The sequence below is a fragment of the Pinus tabuliformis genome, chromosome X, assembly GCF_031772625.1.
Source record: "Pinus tabuliformis cultivar Carrire ecotype Pingquan chromosome X, CPIR1, whole genome shotgun sequence".
NCBI classification, from domain to species: Eukaryota; Viridiplantae; Streptophyta; class Pinopsida; order Pinales; family Pinaceae; genus Pinus; species Pinus tabuliformis.
This window is the reverse complement of record NC_142308.1, coordinates 606,783,471-606,803,981: the sequence shown is the minus strand read 5'-3', so window position 1 is coordinate 606,803,981 and position 20,511 is coordinate 606,783,471. Positions and strand designations below refer to the sequence as shown.

General features: G+C 39.2%; 1 pseudogene across 1 annotated transcript in view; it reads right to left on the bottom strand.

Moving 5' to 3' along the window:
• Positions 1-20,511, bottom strand: part of LOC149141502 (ubiquitin C-terminal hydrolase 13-like) — a 239,702-nt pseudogene that overhangs the window by 196,234 nt on the left and 22,957 nt on the right. The window contains exon 9 of the transcript XR_016264985.1: positions 11,320-11,429. The product of XR_016264985.1 is annotated as a ubiquitin C-terminal hydrolase 13-like (transcript). The remainder of the gene's footprint in view (positions 1-11,319; positions 11,430-20,511) is intronic.

Here is a 20,511-nt window from a genome sequence, read left to right as displayed (position 1 = left end):
GATGATGTGCCAAATGAGGTTGGGGGTCTCTCTTATTTATACAAGTTGTTGAGGGTGAAAAGACATGTCCATTGGGCTTCAAGAGCCTACATGATGATGTGGTCGACCTTGACAATTTGCACGTGCGGGCATCAATTCAAAAACACATTTCTGCTTGTCCAAATTTGATGATCTTTAGGTCAATTTTGGTCCTCTCAAAAAGAGGAATTCAATGCAATAATCATCTCCATCAAATGAGTTGTCAAAAGTCGAATTTGGCCCTAATTTCCAATTTTAACAGTCCCTCTCAACAAGGGAGAACTCCACCTGCCAATCCATCCATCATCATCGATCATCATGCCATCTTGTCGTCATGTACCATCTTTATATCTCGTCTCTACTCTACTAAACACTGATATAGATAATGAAAAAGAATCAATCGAGAGTGAGTGACAAGACCTTACCACTCTCCACTGACAAAAGTCAGTCCAGGGGTAGAACCCCAATCAGACTTGATCCCAAATCAAGTTGTTGAACACCATGCATCCTAGACATAGGGAGTACGGCAGTACACGATGCGTCCATCTGTAGTGCTATGGTCCCTATCCACTTTTCCCAACTCATTGGCCAGATGAGAGGTACTTCCCATGAGTCCTGGACTACATGGGTAGGATGTATGTTGGGGCATCCGCAGGAGAAGGTGAACCACTCATCCTTCTCATATGCCATAGGAGAAGGTGAACCACTCATCCTATGCATATATCATTAATCGTAGGGGAAGGTGAACCACTCACCCTACATACATGTGTCATCAATCGTAGGGGAAGGTGAACCACTCACCCTATACAGAGCACACCTATAGGGGAAGGTGAACCATTCACCCTATGGTCGCTAATAGCTCCAAGAAGTACCCTAACCCCAGGATCTCACATAGCTCAATGTCCAAAACAAGAAAGACCCTCATGGGACAATCCTTTCACGACTCCAAGTCTCTCTCAAAAGGCTAGGAATTTGACCTTCCCCAAGGGCTTCGTGAAGATGTCTGCAACCTACTCATCAATCAAGATGTGTTGGAGCCTTATTGCTCCTCGTTGTACCATATCCCGGATAAAGTGGTACCTGATATCAATGTGCTTGGAGCGGTCGTGGAACAAGAGATTCTCTAAAAGGTAAATCCCACTTTGGTTGTCGCAATAGATCACGGTGGTATCCAGCATGTGCTCAAATAGCTCACTACAAAGCTTCCTCAACCAAACAACTTCACAACAGGCCATACTAGCAGCAATATATTCAGCCTATGCGGTGCTTAAAGCAACTGATTTCGGCTTCCTGCCCATCCAAGAAATCGACGCAGATCCCAATGAGAAGCAACATCATGATGTGTTCTTTTTATCCACCACACTGCCAGCCCAGTCAGCATCAATATATCCATGTGACCTCAAATTCCCAGCAGTGTATTTAATCCCATAGTTGATTGTGCCACGGAGATATCTTAAGAGACTCTTAGCAGCAATCCAATGTATGTGATGAGGCTCAACCATAAATTGACTCAATGTATTCACAGCGAAACATATGACCAGTCGAAGTTTACCAAGAACATCATGGCCCCCACAAGTTGTCGATACTCGGGAGTCGGAAGGGTTTGCCAATTCGGGCCCAGCAGAACTTCCACATAGCTTCGTGAAGTTGAGTTCTATCGGAGCAGACACAGATTTGCAATCCACCATCCCACATCTCTCTAGAAACTTCACAATGTATTTTCCTTGAAAAAGGAAAATCTCGCCTGGCTTTTGCCAAACCTCTAGACCTAGGAATTAGTGCATCAGTCCTAGGTCCTTCATCTCGAACTCGGAAGTCAACTCCCTCTTGCATTGATAAATGAGAGGGTCGGCACCTGTCAGAAAGAGATCATCAACATAAAGGACCAAAATGAGAGGCATGTCCTTTTCAACCTTGAAGTATAGGTTTGGATCAGCATAGCTCCTCGTAAATCCCAACTTCATAAGATAACTGTCAATCCTCTCATACCAAGCCCTAGGGGCTTGCTTCAACCCATAGAGGGCTTTCTTCAACCTGCATACATGTGTCCTTCGATCTTGAACCTCAAACCCTTGAGGTTTCTCCAAGTAGACTTCCTCCTTAGGAAAGACATGCAAGAAAGTAGTCTTGACGTCCATTTGATGTAGGCTCCATCCTTGAGTGGCAACGAGAGCAATAATAGATCGAATAGTGGTATATCAGGCAACTGGTGTAAATATCTCGTCATAGTCCACTCCTTCCTTTTGAGAGACACCACGACCTTATATTTTCCAGCACTCCCATTAGCTTCATGTTTGATTCTGTAAATTCATTTAGAGGTGACCACAGACTTGTCCTTAGTTCTAGGCACCACGTCCTAGACATCATTCTTCATGATCGATTCATATTCTTCATTCATATCATCCTTCCATACTTGGTGCTTTACGACTTCTTCGAATGTGGATAGTTCATCTTGAACGATAGTACTCATAGTGCCCAAGTACCCTTGATACTTGTTCGGCTTCTTACATTCGCGAAATGTCCCTCTTGGAGCAGTATGTTTTTCAGCATCTTCGAGAGTCTCTTTGAGCCATAAAGGTCTTTTCCTTGAGATAGAGGGATCCCCAGAAGGTGGAACAATAGGATCCATCGGACAATCAACATCGGGCATAAGTTCATTTGTTGGAGGTTCATCTTCTTTTTCTGCAGTATCATCATTGTCCTTCCTTGGAATGGGGAGATCTCTGGCTTTCCCAAGGGCAGTATCTTTATCAAAGGTGACATCACACTTTACTTCCACATCTCTTCGACCAGGTACATAGATCCTATATGCCTTGTGAATTTTCACTGTAGCCAACGAATATACCCTTCTTCCCAGATGCTTCCAACTTGTTTCTTTTCTCTTTAGGCACATGAAAATACACGGGACAACCAAATATTCTAAAATGAGAAACATCAGGTTTCTTACCAATGAAGACCTCCTCAGGTGTCTTGAAATTCAATTGCTTGATGTAGACTCCTATTTTGAACATATACAGCAGTGTTGGCAACTTCTCCCCATAAGAACTTCGGTAGGCCTTGATCATGGAGCATGGCACAGATGGCTTCCATGATTGTTCGATTCTTCCTTTCAACAACTCCATTTTGCTCAGGAGTGTATGGAACAATTGTCTCCCTCTTAATGCCAGTCTCTCTACAAAAGTCATTGAATTCATTTGATTCATACTCGGTTCCATTATCGGTCCTCAATATCTTGATCTTCTTCCCTGTTTGATTTTCCACCAAGGCTTTGAAAGAACAGAACCATTTGAACACTTCATCCTTCTTTTTTAAGAAATAGATCCATGTTTTGCGTGAAAATTCATCCACAAAAATTGCATAATATAGGTATCCTCCCAATGATGTTACGGGCAACATACCAGATAGATCGGAATGAACCAATTGAAGAATATCGGTAGTCTTTCTTTCACTAGATGGGAATGGTCCCTTTGTAAGTTTCCCAGCTACGCAACACTGACAAACACCTTCATGGTTCATATTGAACTCGGGCATACCTGTGACCATCTTCCTTACCCCAAGTAAGGCTTTGTAATGTAAGTGGGCAAACCTCCTATGCCATAGCTCGGATTGAAGAGAAGTATTGCTTTCCAAAGCTGCCAATGGACTTCCTCCAACTTGATAGAGACCATCAACCCTAAATCCAAGAGTAAATGCATCTTTAGGGTTTATTTTCCAAATACTGACCTTTCCATCAATGAATGCTACCTTGAAGCCTTTATCTTCCATTGCAAAAATAGACACCAAGTTCTTCTTCAAATCGGGCGCATACAACACTTCTATTAGATGAATGGTTTGACCTTGATTCAAGTGTAGAGTAACAATACCTATCCCTTTTACGGGGGAGGTGGCATTTTCTCCAAGTATGATCTCTAAATTAGTCTTCTTTTCAACCAAATTTGAGAGGGCCTCCTTGTACCCAGTGAAGTGCCTTGAGAGGCTCCACTATCAATCAACCAATGATCCAAAGTATCCGAAGGACAAGTAGTAGATAGAGCGGAAATAAGATAGAATTCATCTTGTTTTTCTAGAACATTACTTTCATCATACCTGATATTTCTCTTCCTTTTGGGAAGTCAACCATTTCCATTTCGAGTAGCAGGAGCACTCCTCTTTCCTTTGTTATTGAACCTGTTGTTCTTTTGATTGTCGTTTCCTTTGAAATTGTTGTTGTTGTTATTGTCATCATCCCTTACAGAATTCTTCTTGTGAGGACACTCTCTAGCACAGTGGTTGAACTTGTTGCAATTATAGCACCTTCCTTTTCTTCCTTCTTTGAATCCCTTCTTGAATCCTTGACCCTAAATTCTTGGACCAGCATTATTCTTCCTCTTTGCATGAGCGGAGAAGGCAATAGGTTCATTTCCATTAGAGGGCTTATCTCTCTCCATCATCCTATAACTCATCAAAACCAGGTATCCTATCATTGTTGAGAATAGTGGTGACAAATACATCCCATGGTCTTGGAAGACCTCCAAAAGCAATGAGAGAGAGCTCCCTATCAAAGTTAACTTCTCCAATAGATAGCAAGTCATTCTTGATTTGCGTTATTCTCATGAAATGGGATTAAATAGACTCCCCTTTATCCATCTTGATATCCTTCAATTTGATTTTGAGAAAGAGGATTTGATTTGCATTGTTCACTTTGAACATCCTAACCAGCTTATCATATATCTCCTTAGAAGTTCCCAAAACAAAAATATAGGCAACCAAATGCTTTTGAATAGAGTCGATCAAAAAATTCTTTGCTTTGACCTCACCTTTCAGCAGTTGGTAAATTTGAAGGGGGCTCCACCACTTTTCCATACACATAGTCCAATACTTCATGTTCCTCCAAAGTCAGGTCCAAATTCATTTTCCATGCATGATAGTCAGATTTGTCATTGAGCTTGTCCTTAGTCTAGAAGTAAGATGAAGAAGCAATTGAAACTTGTCCAATAAATCTCTCTTGGTGATTGTTTTCTCTCTCTTGCTTGGGCTTTGTCTTCACATGGGCTCTGATACAATGTTAATTTTAGTTAACAATGGTATGTTCTATGCTTAGCACAATTACTTCAATGTTCCTTTAGCAGCCCAATGACAATTTCCAATTTAGCTTTCCAATAACAATCGCATTAACCATAAATCACATTGGGAGTAATTGTAGATAGAACATGAACAATATGGTGCAGAAGGCAAGCCCAGACAAGAGAACACCAAATTTGGCAGATGCCAGGGAAAAACCCCAAGATGAGGAAAACCCTTTGATCAATTCTTATTATTATATTAAATGTTGAGTAGAGAGAGAGAGTACAATAATACAAAAGTCAAAGTCAAAATTGACTTGCCAAATCACTACAAAGCAATCCTACAATTTTGTCTGTAATCAACAATAGTCAAATCAACCCTAATCAAAAAGTCAATAGCAGTCAAATTCTGGTCAAACTTCTCTAAAACAGCTCGGTCAAAGGAGAGAGAAACTAGGCCTCTTTTGTTGGTCAAAGTCAGCGCAAAACAGCCATCCAAACAGAAGTCAAACTCGGTCAACCTGCAATCAACTCTACGATCAACACAGGTCAAAGTGCTCAGAAATTCTCGGTTTTTGAGCCAAACAGTATGGACTGCCAAAAACTAAATTTTCCCACAAAAATCACAGTGAAAGGATGGGTCAAAGTGCCTAGTCAACGTTGGTCAAACCATGCAACAGCTCTAAAATTTCGGCCCAGTAATCTACCCAAAAATTCATCCTCCCTACCACACGTGTGAGAGAAAATCAGCGGCTAATGAGATGTATGAACCAATCAGATGAGCACAGAGAAGATGTGTGTGATGAGATGATGTGCCAATGAGGTTGGAGATCTCTCTTATTTATACAAGTCGTTGAGGGTGAAGAGACATGTCCATTAGGCTTCATGAGCCTACACGATGATGCGGTCGACCTTGACAATTTGCACATGTGTGGGCATAAATTCAAAAACACATTTCTGCTTATCCAAATTTGATGATCTTTAGGTCAATTTTGGTCATCTCAAAAAGAGGAATTCAATGCAATAATCATCTCCATCAAATGAGTAGTCCAAAATGGAATTTGGCCCTAGTTTCCAATTTTAACATTCATCCAATCTATTTTACCAATATCCTCAAGCATGAGGTCTATGCAATATGCAACACATGGGGTCCAAAAGATGGTTTTGTGTTTTTCCTCTAACATTTTACCAGCAAGAACATAGTTAGAGACATTATCTGTGATGATCTAAACAACATTAGCCACCCCCACCTCTTCAACAACTTGATTCAAAAGTTGAAACAACAAGTGTGCATCTTTCATCTTATTAGATGCATCAACTGATTTTAGAAACATGGTTCTCTATGGGCAAAAGATAAGAAAATTTATAATGGTATGGTTCCTTTGATCAATCCATCCATCTGACATGATGGTACATCCTATTTTCACCCATGAGCTTTTGAAATCTTTCAAATATTCCTCAATGGACATAGCCTCTTTTTGCAAAAGAGATCCCCTTAATTCAGGGATATTAGAGCCTTTGAAGCCCTTACCGGTAGCAAATATGGCATCAAGCTATTGAGAAATCTAGGGGCAACAAGTGTAGGAGATTTCTTTTCTTTTGATAACTGCTTGTGATGTATATTTACTTAATTTACTTCTTTCATTTAATTATAATTAGTGTTCTCTATCATCAAACAGCTACCAAAACATAAAGAACAATGAGACAATAGGACACAAGATGTAGGCGATCAACTAAGGCCAAAACCTCTCCAACTTGAGAGGAAAACCCACAAGAATTCTTTCTCTTCTTATAGACCTTCAACTGACAAATTCCAAGACCTTTGACCCTTGACCAAGAACCACCAAGGCCAAGCCGAACCTTGATTTTAGCAACTTCTACAAATTCTGACTTCCAGTATCTTCTTCTATAGCTTCAACGAACCCAGCAATTTTTTCTACAACTTTGACCTGTCCAGAACCAAACTTTGTCAACTTTGACCTACCTAGAAAAATCTTCTGCAACTTCGACCTGCCCAAAAAAATATTTTGCAAAAACCCTAACCCTTGCATGTGTGAGAAATGATGGTGTGAGATTGTGTTCCTTTCTCCTTTGCTTAGGTAGATTCTCTCTCCTAGAGAATTCGGCTTCCAAAATAGCTCCTCTTGATGACCTAACTTCACTTCTACAACTCAACTTTTCTGTAGCAGCAAGAACCCTAATTCCTTTGCACGTGTGGAGAGAAGTAGCCCCAAAAACAATCCCAAAAACTTGATTTTCTCTTCCTCTTCGTCCTCTTCTCCTTCGCACTTCTTCTTGTTCTTTTGATCGAACTTGTTGTGATTGATGTGTCTTCCAAATGAATTCAATGTCTCCTTTATATCAGCTTCTCATTGGGTCGAATTGCTTCTTTTAGGCCAACTTGTTCTTGAGTGTAGGCTGACTTGAATATTGCAACACGGTTTGGTCTTGGAGGGTTCTTTGACTTGACTTTCACTCAAATAAATTCTTTTTACAATATGTAACATGCCCAAATGGGTCATTCATACATGACAATGACTCATAAGCCTTAGAAGCTCTCAATGGGTGCTTGACCTATAAAATAAATTTCCTTGAGCATGAAACCCATGCCTCAAGAAAAACAATAACAAATTTATTTTTCTCATTACATCAAATACATAAAATCATGATTACATATGTCATTATGAAGACTGGACCTAGTTACATATTTCAACACAAACATAGGTTGATAATATAGTGAGCGGGCAACATTGAAGGGGATATCAGCATCATACCACCATCTAGCTATGTGATCACAGGTAGTTTCTCTCAATTCTTTCTTCCAATGGTCATCTAAAGTAGGTTGGATTTGACTTTTATTAGCTTGAGGACCATGTGCACTATCAAAGGGAGAGGAGGGTGTGAAATAACTTTTGATATCACCCCTCTTGTTAATTTTACCCTTACCCTTTTCTTGAATAGAATCCAAAGAGGGAGAAACATTGTGGAAGGTGTTGGATGCATCAGTACAAGGGATACATAAAGAGCCCTCATAATCAAAATTGGGGTTGGCAGCCATCATGTGTTTTAGACTCCTCTTCCTCCCTATTTCAGCCTCTATTTCTTTTTGCCTAGCTTTTTCTTCCTCAAACTTCTCAAATTTTTCTAGCAACTCCTTCCTAATTTCCCCAATCTGCTCTGTTGGTGTTGCACATGGGACAATTTGGCCTCTAATACCATCCAAGTGTTGTTTCAGCCTATGAATGCCCCCTCCATCTCCCTTAATTCTTTTATGACAAAATTTGCAATACATTTGATTGTCAATCATCTCAGCATATGCCCAAGCAACATCTTTCATTCCAAAAGCCATTTTCTAATAGTGGGAATTGGAAATGAAAAGACAAAAGTCTAAAAATGAAAAGAAAAAAAAAACAACTCTTCATTTCTTCTAGAAAAATTACTCTTTTCGACTTCCAGATCGGCAAAAAAAAAAAAAAAACAAGGGCAGATTTGAGAAGTGAAAAAAAAAATACATGTAGCTTTCTCAATGCTACTCCAAAATGTTGCTCTGATGATTGCCCAAGAACCTCCTCACTGTTGCTCCAAAAACCAACTCCAACTCTTCACAAATTCCTCACAAATGCTCACACAAATGCAATGAGATAGTTGTGAGGAAATGTGAGGGGGTTGGGTCATTTTTATAGGTTTGGGAGAGGGGTAGAGGAATTAGGGGAAAAAAAAAACCAACTTGGATTCCGTCCTCCCGCCTTTTTTTTTTGCCAAGCAGGTCAGCGGGTTTAAGACGAGCTCGGCCCAATCGGCCAATCCGTTACCAAACAGGCCGAGTCAGTTACGGTAACAGACCGATCGACTCAGTCACGGTAATGGACCAGCCGTCGAACCGAATTTTTGGCCGAGTCGGCCTAGGCAGGGATTTGGCTCGGTCTACCAGGCCAAACCCAAGTCAGACCAACCTGGTTTTAAAACTATGCAACGAAGAGAAAAATTGGATGTTCTTGAAGCATAGTGCAATATGCTCAAGAATCTAGTTTTAATATTCACAAAGATTCTCACTCACTACTCTTCCAATAATCCTTATGGTTTTTAAAACTTTTTGAATCCTAGGTGTTTTTATCCAACAATTTATCTACAAGAACAATCTCTCTCCAATGGCTTGCAATAGTTGCCAACTTTGCTTGAAGCTCTATATGGATACTCTTTGTATCATGCACTATCCAACATATCATGCACCTAATTTCAATCGACAAATACATCAAACCTTAATAATTATGGAACCATAACAATTGGCAAACTTTTTCCAAGCACTATGCTAGAAAGCTTAAATGCATGGCTCTCTTACCAATGTCCAAGTGGGAATCTCAAAGCTTAAGGATAGGTAGGTTTTGATGAGTACCAAACCACCACATCTTCTCTCCCTAAGCTATCAATGAAGAGGCTCAACATCATTCTTCAAATGTCCAAGGACTACAAGCATTGACATTTATAAAACTCTTCTTGCTGGCATCATGAGACTCTAAACCTATCAATGGTCTCTCACTAGCTCTTTTTGGAATCTATGATATGTAGTCTTTCATCAAGGAGCACATACAAGAGGGAGACATCTTCTACATCACACCTTGATTTCTTTGCTCTTATTCAGTAACAATGAGATCATTTTAGCCTCCTCCCCTAACAGGTATCAAAGGAATATTGATTCCCCATCTAGTTTATGTGATCTTAAACAATTGGTGGTTAACCTTGGTAGAGCTAAGGTCATATCTTCAATTTGTCTAAGACCTTTTCAAATTACCAATCTTCCCAAGGTAATGAGATTGAGATCAATGCGACTTGCATATATTTGGAGGAGCAATTTTCAAGCTCACAATTCAATTTGAGGTAGGCTTTTCAAAGCTTTAGGAAGGGACTACACTTTACCTACATTGCTAGAGAGACAATGTTTTCAGATTACAACTACACTTTCAAGACATCTTGTCTAGGATGTCCCTCTTGACAATAATTTTGTGGTTGGTTCTCAGATCTAAGGACATAACTTGCTATCATCTAACTAGGCTAGGATTGAGAGTGTCTAAACTCTCATATTGAAACTATGATCTGTTGCAACTGGAAAATTACTCAAACCATCATCCTTGCAAAGTTAGGACCATCATTTACACCTCAAAACTATCTTCGAGCTTATCTCCTTTCTCCATGGGATTGGGACTCTAGGAGACTCAACCATAAGATGGGAAAGGTATCCCTTCTGTCTCTTTGCTCTTCAAAAAAGCTTGCTTCTATAAGCACCTCGATATGAAGGCAAGTTTGGTTCTCTATGGCCTCCTTGATACTCCAGGTTGTTGACATCTCTGTTGACTGCCTCTCCCATTTTAGATATTCCTTAAGACACCCCTGCTCACCTTAGGCACCACAAGCAGGATTTGAACAGGGCAATTGGAGAGTACATTTACAGAGAGTCATTCATGTCACTTGGATATCATATTCAATACTCTATTGTATGCACACTTAAGAAATCACAGATAAACTTAATTCCCTCTAGTTAACATTGCCATAATGTTCATCTTGTTTACAATGTGTAACATCACTATGGAGGATGTAGATATGGTCAAATAATCCAACTGTCCTTTGTTAGTTTAATTGCATAATTTTGAAATAGATCAGTGCAATTAACTTGAGAATGCTTTTAATGATATTTATGGAAAGCCCATTTTTTTTACAGAATTATGTTACACACGAAAAAATCCCCCCCAATTGACTAATTTCGAATGAATCGTTTCTTGGTCAACTACTATTGTAGGTTTTGATTCACACTAGACATGCTAGCCAAACTCTTTTATTTATGGGCGAAAACAATAAGGCACGCTCCATTACTTGTACATACTACACAGATATTGATAAATATAGAATTAGTACAATCAATGTAAAAGTCTGTTTAGGCACCCTAATATCACAAACTACAATAGAACTGCAACACAGCATCCAGTATGTGGGACTATTATTATGTAGGTCCAACCTGGGAAAAGTTGACAGAGGGTAAATCATGCAGGAGATGCAGTGGAAATCTAGACTCATGTTGAATACCAGGCATATCAGAGATACTTGCAAGGATATCCAACTTTTCTTGTTTCAGCCAAAAGTGCACAATACACCAATTTGAACTTGATTAAAGATTAAAAAGGCTGTAAGACACATTTGTTACTTGGGTTTGGGATTTTTAAATGTTAGGTAAGAGGCACCAACTTCTTGGAGCCTGAACAAGGGTTACCTGTGTAGAGTGTACAAATTACGTACACTCCTGTCTGCATCTGGAGAAAGATATTTTCCATTATCCCTATCCAAATCAAGCTGCAGGGGAAACTCATAACGATCATTTATCTGCCACAAGACACAAGAGATCAGGTCTATTGATGACAAAAAGATGGTCTCTATGCCAAGGACAACATTAAGTCATTCAACTAGGACAACCATTTTGATGAAGAAAGAAAATAGAACACATTTACATCACACATCAGCCAAAGAAAGCCTCTTTTATAGCTTTGCATGTACCTCAAAAATCTTGCATGTACCTCGTATTTTCAAGGTTAGCTACCTTGCAAAGCTAAAATTATTATCCAAGAAGCATTGCAATGGGTGGTGGTATTATCTTGATCATTGTTCCTTTAGAAGTTCAAAGTCATCTTATATTATATATTATACAAGGATACTAATTTAGTAAAAGCCTGCAGTGCACTGATTTGATTTTATAAATCAAAGTTCAAACAAAGAACATCAAAATGAATTTGGTTACCACCACACCCAGCTCATCCAATAGCTAATAAGTAAAAAAATAATATTATAGAAAAAAAGATATCTTGATGTTTCTAAAACGAAATCCATATATTAATGATGCTTATTTCTATGAAGCCAATTACAAAATGCCGTTCCAATTCAGATCCAATCATTTGATTCTTTCAGAAGTCTACAATGTTACTTAGCTTCTAAGGTGTAACGTCCTCTATGAATTGAGGACGAATGGGACAAAGTAGCCTATCAATCCCCGTAGGCTATAGTCCTCCATAAAAGGGAAAAACCCCAAAAAAATTCCCACTGTTGGGCAAGATTTGAGGCAGCTGGACGAAGAAACCCAAAATTGGGGCTTGGAGTAAAGTTTACTCAATCATTTTAGAAGAAGAGACCCCTCTAGGAAATCTATAAATATGAGAGGGATGAATTCATTTTGGAGCATCAAGTGTGGATCATCTCATTTGTTTCTTGAGCATTAGCTTTGAGGGTTTTAAGACCCCTTTCTCTTTGTCAATTTCGGTGGTGAAAGATTCCACCCTAGTTGACACATTTTCTTTTTCTCTTCTTCTATTCTGGCATAAGAAAAAAAAAACTCTATAAAATGGCAGCAATTTCTGTTTGAAACAAGTTTTGTGGTGACTATCTCTGTTTTGGGCAATGTTTTACAACTCGGACTCGGACTCGGACTCGGCCGAGGATCGACTCCGACTCGGACTCCGACTCGGTAATGACTCGGCCGGCTCGATTTCAATGACTCGGTCGTTGTAAAAAATACATTAAATATTTATTTTTTTTATAAAAAAACATAATTTTAAATATTTTAAACATAATTTTAAAGATTTTCATTCAAGTTTCCAAACACACAACATTATAATATACATGGAAGACAACATATGATCAAAGTAGGCTCATGAACAAATCCATTATATCAAAATGGTACGGTGGTAACCCAATGGCAATAGTAAATACATAGTCAACTGTAGTCTGTCATACATGATCAAAGACTCAAGAGTCAAAACAAAATACAAATAACCAAGGAGGCTAGTAGCTACTGCCAGAGGAGCCAAGATCATCTCGACCAATCTCTGGATCATCATCATCAGAGTCAGACAAGGGGCCCCATCAATGACCAGTACTGGCTACTGCTAGAGTTGCCAACATCATCTAGCTCAGTGTTACTTGGGAGCAGGAGCGGAAGTGGGGAGCGAGAGCGAAAACGGGAGCAGAAGCGACATTTTCAGAAGCTCCAGGTTTGAGAGCGAATCCCAGAGGAGTTCAACAACCAATGTCACTAACATCAAGGTACACAGAGGGATTGGTGCTCTTGATTAAATACGAGTTCCATACCCTAATACATGACAAAATTCAATGGAAACATTGCAATCCTCCAATCCTAAAACCCTGAAAAAATGATAAGTCTGCTGGATTTTGAATGAAATCTAAAATTCTACTTTCTCCATATGAAATCCAATGAGGCTGGAACCACTCTTAAACATCCTGAGTCATTTCATGGTAATGTTAAAAATTTAAGTAAAAGGATGAAAACGAAGATTAAGGAGAATGTCACTTTTACTTTAAGAATTTAACATTACCATGAAATTTGAACATCATATCAATACTAGGAGAGGGGAATGGACCCCAAATAGCACTTAACCAATTTAGAAAACACCTTGGAGTCCCCAACAATCAGCCAAATGTTAAAAAGTTAAAAAAAAAAATAGAAAAATCGTTGTTTCTTTGGGTGACTGGCTGAATTTAATGACTCGGCCGAGTAGATGTGCAAAACGGCCGGGTTGACCGAAGTAAAAGGATGAAAACGAAGATTAAGGAGAATGTCACTTTTACTTTAAGAATTTAACATTACCATGAAATTTGAACATCATATCAATACTAGGAGAGGGGAATGGACCCCAAATAGCACTTAACCAATTTAGAAAACACCTTGGAGTCCCCAACAATCAGCCAAATGTTAAAAAGTTAAAAAAAAAATAGAAAAATCGTTGTTTCTTTGGGTGACTGGCTGAATTTAATGACTCGGCCGAGTAGATGTGCAAAACGGCCGGGTTGACCGAGTCATGACTGACTCGGCCGAGTCATGCAATAACTCGGCCGAGTCAGTCATGACTCGGCCTCCCGGACTGGTTTTTCTACCGGGTCACTCCTCAAGGCTTCAACTCGGTTCGACTCGGCCGTTTCGGTTTCGAAACGGCCGGTTTGTAAAACAATGGTTTTGGGCAGAAAGTTTACTATCTTTGTATGGCAGCGAATTCCTGTTAAATTCGATTATTGTTGAGCGCAAGAATTCTTATTTGAGACAGAGAGGAAAATGAGATCCTTTGGTTTGGCACAAGGACGTCACCCGTGATCAGTGAGGGTTTTGTGCTTAGCTGGACAGTCTTGCACAGAAGTAGGGTAGAGCATGTTGAAAAATGTGTAACTAGGTTCGGTCTTCATAAATATGAAATGTACTTTTGATTCTTGTATTTTGTAAAATGAAAGAAAAATTATTATTGTTATTGGAGCATGGGTTTCATGCTCAAGGTCTTTTATTTTAGAAGTCAAGCACCCATTGAGTGCTTCTAGGGTTTGTCCTAGGTCAAGAAGTCAAAAGAGTCATTGTCATAAGTTGAAGAACCCATCGGGTACATTGTAACTTGTAAAGAAAACTATTTTTGTAATTAAAAGTGTCAAAATACCCATCAAGACCAAGTCGGCCTATTTTGAGGAGCCACGTCCACCTTGAGAAGCCTATATAAAGGAGGGAACTTGACCTCCTTGAGACACATTCATCTCACATCTCATTCAAGCGAAGGAGGAGCAAAAAAGAGCTAGCAAAGAAGGAAGAGGACGAAGGAAGAAGTTTCTGGGCTAATTCTATCTCACATGTGCGAAGAAGGAAGGCTAGGGTTTGCTGCTTCAAGGTCGAGATTCTCTATCTATTGAAAGAGGGTCAAAGTTGTTGGAAGAAGGACCTACTAGGTCACATTCTAGCCCTAGACAAGGAAGAAAAGCAAGAAAAGTTGTTGGGAGGCCTTGGAAGGCTAAATCGAGCTCACATGTGTGGATGCAGTAGCAATTACTAGGGGCCGAAAATTTCAGACCTGCAATAGAGGCTGAAATTCTGAACCTGGGGGTCAAAGTTGTGCTACTGGAAGAGATTTGACTGGGTTTGACTTGGACAAAGGAAGCACATCATCAAGAGAGGTTGGACTTGGTCTTGAAGGGTATTGGCATTGGTCTATAGGTCTTGGAATTTATTAATTGAAGAATCTATAAGAAGAGAAGAGATTTACGGGTTTTCCTCTCAAGTGGAGAGGTTTTGGCCTTGGATTGCAACCTATATCATGTGTACTTGTGTTCTTATGTTCATCTTTTTTTGGTAGTTGTTTGATGATAAACAAACATAATAATAAGAGAAGAAGTTAACAAGTAAGAAAAAGTAAAAAGATATCACAAGTAGTTATCATAGAAAGAGAAATCATCATAAGTACTGCCCTATAGATTTCTCAACATGGTATCAAAGCTAACATTGGCTAAGGGCATAATGAAAATATCCTCTACACTAAAGAAGTTCATAAAGAAGTGTATGAAGGTGGCAAGTCAACTCAAGAAGGGCATCAAAGAAGTATGGGATCTCTTATTTTCTTCTAAAAAAGAAGTGACCAAGACATCTACAAAGGATGAAGGACTATTCTCAACACTCACTGGCACATTTCAAGATGAGAGTATTTGGGTGATCGACATTGGAGCATCAAGACATATCACTGGTCATCACAAGCAATTAAAGACATTATCAAAAGGAAAGTCCTCTTACTCTGTAGAGCTTGGTGACAATAAAAGCTACCCTGTGAGAGGAATTGGATCAACTTCACTTGAGCTAGAGAATGGAGGAAACATTCATCTCAACAATATCTTATTTGTTCCAGGTTTACACAAGAATCTACTCTCCATTTCAAGTCTAGAAGACAGGGGTAATAGAGTTGTTTTCATTGATGGAAAGGTTGTAGTATGGGGTAAAAACTCAAACATTGAAGATGCAAAAATGATTGGGATCCGTGAAGGAAGACTTTACAGATCATTAACTCCCCTCACTCAAGCTTTGATTCACACTGAAGTTAACCCATGTAAACTTTGGCATAGAAGATTTTGTCATCTTCACTACAAAATCCTACAAACCCTAAGTTCAATAGTGAATGACATCCCCGATCTAAAAGAAGATCATAAAGGAGTATGCAAGGGATGTGCATTGGGTATGAACAGAATGAGACCATTTGGAAGCAGTGCTTCAAGGTCAAAAGAAATATTGGATCTTATTCATTCTGATGTTTGTGGTCCTATGACTCCAAAGTCACTTGGAGGTCATCTATATTATGTCACATCCATAGATGATCATTCAAGGAAAAATTGGGTTTACTTAATGAAATCCAAGGATGAAGTATTTATCAAATTTCAAGAATTCAAAGTTTAAGTAGAGAACCTTATAGAAAGGAGAATCAAGATATTAAGGTCTAATAATGGAAGAGAATACACATCCAACGAAATTATAGTCTTCTGTAAGGGGTCTGGGATTAAGAGGGAGTTGATTGTTCCATATAATCCCGAGCAAAATGGAGTTGCAGAACGAAAGAATCGATCTATTGAAGAAAGTGTAAAAGCTATGTTACCTGATCAAGGTTTGTCGAAATTTCCGTGGGGAGAAGCTACAAAGACCAAGCATGGATCATCTCTGAAGTTTTGGTTGTCTTGTCTATATTCATATACCAAAGGACAAGAGAAAGAAGTTGGATCCATCAAGCATGAAAGGAACATTTGTTGGCTATAGTAACTCTTCTAAGGCCTATAGGATCTACATAAAAGAAGGCATTGAATAGAAGTCAGTCGAGATGTGATATTTGATGAAAGTATTGCATTCAAGAAATCAAAAGATCTTCCTATGGACTCTGATGATGAAGAACTTCTAGTATTTGAAGAGGAAGTTGCTAGGAAGTAAGTGTTGAAAGCGTAACTAGGTTCGGTCTTCATAATCACATGTAATTGTGACTTTTGTAAATGATGTAATGAAGAAAATAAAATTATTTTTGTAAGCCTTCCTTCATGGGTTTCATGAGCAAGTGATTTTATTTTAGATGGCTCCCATTGAGAGCCTTACGATTGGTCATTAAAAGTCAAAGAGTCCATGCCATGTATGAAGAACCAGTGTTGCACGAAGCGCCCCCCCCCCCCCCCCCCCCCGGTTCCAAGCACCGAAGCGCGTCCCGGAAGCGCCTAGGAAGCTTGGCCGGAAGCGGCGCTTCCGAATTCGGAAGCGCCGCTTCGGCTTTTTTAGCCGCTTCCTGGAAATTTGGAAGCGTTGTACGGAAGCGCCGAAGCGCGCTTCGTACGGCGCTTCGGGCGTCGGAAGCGTGGCGCTTCGGAGGAGGAAGCGTACGCTTCCCAGACGCTTCCGTACGCTTCCAGAAAAGCTTCCGGAAAAGCGTTTAGAAAATCGTTTTTTTTTCAATTTTTTTTTAAATTTTAGGTGAGTTTGCTTGTTGGGGGTGGGTCCACCTTGGGTTAGGGTGACGAATGAAGGCAAAAAAAATATAAATATAGCAGATGCTCCCTCATGGTAATGTTAAATTCTTAAAGTAAAAGTGACATTCTCCTTTATTTTTCATTTTCATCCTTTTACTTAAATTTTTAACATTACCATGAAATGACTCAGGATGTTTGAGAGTGGTTCCAGCCTCATTGGACTTCAGATGGAGAAAATAGAATTTCATATCCTATTCAAAATTCAGCAGACTTAACAGTTTTCAGGTATTCAAGATCAATGGGATTGTGGCATTTCATTAGATTATATCAAGTATGAAGGTATGTGATTAGCATTTAATCAAGAGCACCAAGCCCTATATGTACCCTAGTGTTGGTGGTGTTAATTGTTGAACTCCTTTGTCACGCGGCACGCCCTTAGCAAAAAATTACCTTTCAATCAAGTCAAAATCATCGATCAAACATGTTAAGCTTTTTCTACCATATTTTAAGTCTTGAATTAGGTAGTTTGATCAAAATTGGGCAATGTTGACTAATATCCCTAGACAATCGAGGTAGAGGCAAAGGCTAGACAAGAGGAGAAGAATCTAGATTCTAGATCATTAATGTACAATGGATGTTATATCTATCTTGATTTATGCAAAAATATGCATGTTTTCATGTCTTCTACAATTAATTTGGTATTTGGGATGTTTGTTTTGAGTATAAATGCAAAAAAATATAAAAATATATATATATATAGCAGACGCTTCCGCGGACGCTTCGCTTCCTAGATTTTTGGAAAATCACGCTTCGGCGTCCCCGCTTCCAAAAAACGCTTCCGCTTCGTGCAACATTGTGAAGAACCCTTGTTGGGGATATAACAATGTATATGAGTCTATAAAGTGTATAGATAGCCCTCCAATGACAAGCACTAATCCTAGGGTGCTTCGCTTCTTACTCCCCTAGGGTGACACTCGAAGTTCACCGAAGGTAGAGGTGGAATTCCACTTGGAATTCCTAGTGCTAAACAGCACTTTTCTTCTTGTGATAAACAGCCCCAAGAGAAGATGAAAGGTGAAATGTAATAGTCAAAATATGATTAGCAAATGAGTCCATCCTCTTTTTAGTATTTCTCCCCATGCTTCTAGACTCCTTTTTTAATTATTATTTTATTGGTGGGGGTCATTTTCCACTAAGTGACTTTTGCCTCCATTTTAATAAAATAATAATTTTGCGCCAATCTCCAATAAAATAATATTTGCCACCTTTCTCCAAAATAATATTTGCCACCTTTACTTAATATCGCCAAAATCAGGCAAAATTCTCATGCTCACAAAATTGGGGATATTACATGTTGGGAGGACTTGGAAGGTTAAATCGAGCTAACATGTGTGGATGCAGTAGCAGTTGTTGGGGGGCGAAAATTTTAGACCTGCAGTAGAGGCTAAAATTCTAAAGCTAGGGGTCGAAGTTGTGCTGCTGGAAGAGATTTGACTAGGTTTGACTTGGACAAAGGAAGCACATCATCAGGAGAGGTTGGACTTGGTCTTGAAGGGTATTGGTCTTGGTCTAGAGGTCTTGGAATTCATCAATTGAAGAATCTATAAGAAGAGGAGATTTACAGTTTTCTTCTCAAGTGGAGAGGTTTTGGCCCTAGCTTGCAGCCTATATCATGTGTACTTGTGTACTATTGTTCTTCTTGTTTTGGTAGTTGTTTGATGATAAACAAACATAATAATAAGAGAAAAAGTTAATAAGTAAGAAAAAGTAAAAAGATATCACAAGCAGTTATCATAGAAAGAGAAATCATGCTAACTACTGCCCTATAGATTTCTCAACAGAGCAAGATTCCTCTCGAAGTACCCAGATCCTAACGACATATCATTGCAGAATTCTGGAAGACGTTTGGGCGGGTCGAACACTAATTCCCTGAATCCCTGCAATAGAATCTACCCAAGGTGACCAATAAAGGACGGACAAAATCTGCAATGGGTTGGAGTTCATTCTAAGGCTTCTGGTGCTGAAGTTCATGATTTATTACTTGACGACAGTCACTATTTAGTAGCGTGGATCCGTGGCTCAAGGAAGATTTCGGGGTTGTCCAAAACGATCGCTAGCATGAACAGATTTGTACAGTTTGAGCCAAGCTAAAGCATAACTAATCTCTTGAGATGATGTTTTAATTTCTGTAGCAGATCGAGGCTTAGAAACCAACACCAAGTGTGATTATATATTTGATGAGTGGATGGAGGCAAGGAAAATATAGAATCGAGGGTCTGAATCAAGCGGGACCCATAGCAAAGTAAGGATTCAAATCTAATTCTCGAGTTGATCAGACTAGATCGAGGCTTAGAAACCAACATCGAGCGTGATTACACATCTGACGAGTGGATGGAGGCAAGGAAAAGACAGAAATGACAGTCTAAATCAAGCGGGACCTATAGTAGAGGAAGGATTCAAATCTAATTCTCGAGTTGATCAGACTAGGTTGAACGTAGGGTTAGATGATTGGTTTATTTGAACATTTAGTTAGGATATACAATCCAAGTGTCAAAACTTGGTTTTTGTCTGAATGTGAATTATATGAACAACTGTGGTATGGTTTTTATTGAAATTGCAATGCGTTGTTGAATTCACTATTAATTGGAATTGGTTTATTTGAAATAATTCGCTCTATTCAGTTTATTGTATCTTAATTATTGGTGTTGTTCATCAGAAGAACGCATTATTTGAATCAGATGTAATTATTGTTTGACAAATAAATTTCTGCCTCAAAACCCTAATCTCCTAGTAAACCTAGGGCAAAATTAACCTAGCTCATTACAGTGGTATCAAAGTGTTGGAATCCTGCCAGCCTGTGAGTTTTGTGCATGTTTCCGGGAGATACGAGTAATGTTACAGTCAGGAAGAATATGGGTCATCACAGGGCAACCATGGAGGGTAAGGAGGAACGAGGAGATCCATACACCAAGGATCTCTTACATGTATTGATACATGGATAGACAAAAATATCAAATTTGATATTACAAGGATAACAACAAGAACAACAATTAATACAAACATTGGCCCAGGGTCAGCAACAACTTGCTTAGCTGATCACTCATCTTATAGGAAATGAAAGTGTTGCTTGCAACAACAGAACTAACATGGAAGGGGGTGG